Source organism: Engraulis encrasicolus, chromosome 21, assembly GCF_034702125.1.
Source record: "Engraulis encrasicolus isolate BLACKSEA-1 chromosome 21, IST_EnEncr_1.0, whole genome shotgun sequence".
Lineage (NCBI taxonomy): Eukaryota > Metazoa > Chordata > Actinopteri > Clupeiformes > Engraulidae > Engraulis > Engraulis encrasicolus.
Window position 1 is genome coordinate 2242254 of NC_085877.1, and position 3905 is coordinate 2246158.

Below are 3905 nucleotides of genomic sequence, written 5' to 3' on the forward strand. Positions count from 1 at the left end.
GCAAACGTTTTTGGCCATAATGACATCGTCCTAACAACACCAAACCTATCAGATGCAATTACAGAGTCTTCTGTCACCTGTAGCCTGAACAAAAAGATAGTGTGTATGATCTTTTCAGTCTAATAATACTGAAATATATGGGGGTAGGGTCGAAAACAAGAAGGTTTTGGTTTGTTACTGGCGCGCACGATGGATCATGATAGCAGGCACACAGTGGACTCTATTCAAAGAAATACTGTCCAATTGTCCTTCTGTTAATGTTGTTGTCTCTTCTCGTTGGGGAACGAATGCCCTCCAGTACCTTGTGTGTGTGAAGGGGAGGCAGGCAGCTTCACTGCATCTTCTTTGGCAGAGCAGACTACTGTATTCTGTTTGCAGATGGATGATATCTGTCATCATGTGTCTGCTATGTGATCTTGTGTGATATTGTTCAATGCATTTTCTTCTGATAAAGTACTGATCACATGTCCAACATCTCACACGCCAATTGGAGTGATGTAGGCTGGCTGTTCTGAGGCTAAGTGCAATGCATGTGAGCTGAATGAATCTTATTCTGACCAGGCATTAGGCTACTCTGTTCCAAAATCTGCAACCCCCCTGTCTTTTTTTAATGATACAGTAAGCTTATCATACTACACAGATCTATAAAAAGTAACTGTAGAATGACTTAAAATAGTTGACTTACCAAGGCTCCATTATTTGGCTTGGTAGTTGTAGGCTAAATTGTTAGCGATTTTGAGCTAGCTAACTAGCGTAGCGAACTTTAGCCAAACATCTCCAACTGAATTGACTAAACATCACCACCAGTCACCATAGTAGTGCATTTTCCTGTTAGATGATCTTTTGTATACATCATCCTGATATTGTGTAAGCTGATCACATATCCAAAATGAAACGGTTGCCACACAGATCAGCTCTGGTTGAACATGTTGGTGTATTTGGGCAAGCTAGCTACTAGACAGATTGCAAAAGGGGATGGTAATTTGTTCATGAGATGAAGGTTTTTGTCAGGCTCTGTCACTGAATTCAGTAGCCTAGCTCTACCTGTGTTAAAATCAGAGGGCAAAAAAGTAGACTACTGTTACCAGATACTTTACTTATTTTTTTTTTTGCTATGCTGCTGTTGAGATTATTTAAAAGGGGATGTTTTCGTGTTGACATTTCCTCTTTCATGCTCTGAGCTAATGCCCTGACTGTTCCTAAGGACACCTCTGCCACCTACAGGAACAGTTCCAAACTGCATGGAGGCATGACATTTATAAAGAATATAGGTCAGACCATCCCCAAGGCGTGGCTGTAAAAAAACGCAATTATCGGTGGCAGCCGCCAAAGGCAGAGGGCGTCACTATTCGAAATGACGTCAGCCGCCGCCCAAGGCAGTCAATGCAGATAATACTCCAATCTGAACACTATATATTTCAGATGTTCTACGCTGGACCTGGAATGATCCCTGACAGACCCTTGGCCCCCGCTATGTACATGAGGAACTTCATGAACCACTGGGTAAGAAAAAATCCTTATCAATTATGCATTAAAAACATGCATTGTTTGTAAACTACTTTCAGGTGAGATATAATAGATGTATGTGGTCTTCACTGTTAGGCACGGTTAGTGTGTCAAGAAGTATTCAATTAAATTAATTACATTATGTATTGGTGTTTTGCAGAATGTGCCATGCACGGCATGTCTTGAGATTTTTCTTTCTTGCTCTGATGTCTCTGCAGCTCACATGTAACTACAATATGTTTTCTGTTCTTCCCTCCTCTTACATGTGTACTGAGTAGGTCCCATGATTGGTGGTGCTATGGGCGCCATCATGTACGACATGCTCTTCCCCCACATGTACATCCTGGCCAAGAAGCTAGCCAATCTGAGAGGCAGCCCGCCCCCAGAAGGTGTACCAGCCGCAACCCCGTGAGGATCATTGCATAAACTTTTTTACCTTTTTTCTGTTAATGCATACCCTATGCCAAAGCTCATGTTATTTGCCTGTATTTCTATATTCCTACAGGAGCCCACAGAGCTCAAGACCCAGGCCCTAAAAGACGACGCCAAGCTAGTGGAAGCCGGGGCCAGCCAGGCCTATTATAGTAACCCCTACTTCCACAAACACAGCTCTCCTCCTCCCTGCAACCCAGCCCAGACATGTCAACAGCTCAAATGGTGCGTTTTCTCATGTTTACTTCTCTGTAGTGCTTACAGTGCGACAGGTGTTGACCAGAAGCTGGCCATTTTATATCCTGGTTGTCCTTGTAAGTGAGCTGAAGAGTTACAACATAATACAATGTAGCCTTATCATGTGGCAATAATCGAAGGCCTCCCTTCAAAATATGCCTGAGTGGTTTCTTGTGCTGTTTAAAATCCATAGGTATTATCATTCAGCATTATCTTTAAATCTTAAAAGGAGTGAGAAGAGCTTAACCAATACACTACTGCACCACCATGCCATCATAGATGCTGACTTTTGAACTCCGCAGTAAAACAAGTTCAATGGTCCATTTTCACTGTATTTCAACCTCTTCATATTAAGAATGCTTCATGGGTACGAATTATGGTCAAGTTTTCACTAGCTTTAATTGTTGAAGTAAGATTAAAGACAATACCTCATGAACCTAGACAATGATTTTTAATGAGAGAAATGTGTTATACACACAATCATGGTATGGTAATTCAAAGGAAATTCAACACTTAAGTAATTATTCCCTCTGCATCTTAAAAAAATCTGAGTGACCCAACCTCTCTGTGATAGTTGTATACATGGCCATTCATGTGAATGTTAATTTTTAAAAGTTCTTCCTTGAGCTTTAGCTTATTTGGATGTTTTAGCTCATTTGGATGTTTATTACATTTCACTCCCGTCCAAACTCATTTGAGATATGTTGCAGTTATCAAATTTGAAATGATCACACAATGACTTAAAACCTAGAATAGTGAAAAGACAACATATGTCCTTTAAAACCTATTCTCCATCTAATGAAGGCATTGAATGTTTTTAAAACAACGGTGCAAATAAAAAATACTAAGTGTCCTAACTTCATCAGAGTTGGGGTTTTTAAATAATGACCAAGACAAATGTGTTCAGAATAGATGAAAAGCCTTTAACATATAACCACAAAACAAAATAATTGGTCTGCTGTTCTACTACAACTCTATCTGTTGCTGCAGCTACTACTACTACTACAAGTCAGCTACTTCAAGACATCAACTCCACTGAAATCAATAGACAAGACAAGACGAGGGGAATCATGTGTCCGTGTACAGTCCTCATATTTCAAGTGTGGGAGACCCAGTATAACATGCAACTGCCAGTGAAAACCTCCAGAGTGAAAAGCCAATGAACCATTGGAAACCAATGACTGCCAGTGTGTCACAGTGAGCTGTCTGACAGTGGACCACCGCCTATCCAGTGTATCACTCCGCTGACCAGTGGACAACCGCCTGCTGCCAGTGAACAAGACCCAAAGACTTAACTCACGCCACAACCCAACAGAGATGGCAGACGCTTCACCTGGGTGCCTGCCGGATAAAGTGTTAAGTCACTTGGCAAAAGGAAAAAAACACAAAGAAAAGTAACAAAGGGAAAAAAAGAAAACAGAGCGAACCACAGCCAATAGAAGAGTGGAGTTCCAGGCTTGATATGGTAGCCGGGGGGGAGCTTTATGGTCTACTCTGAAGGCCTGCATCCGCACTCCACACATGAAGATACTAGTTGATTGGTCTGTGTATACAACAAGCCTGTCAATGGCTTCTTGTGGTGCCAGGCACAGGCTCAGGAACACATTTTCCCTTTCGCTGATAGTGATGGTGCTGGATGAAGGTACTGCCTGCCACTTTGCTTCATCTCCCCTCTTGACATTCAGGAACCTTTTAGTCGCTCTCCATGTCCATGCAACTCTCCTGGCCAG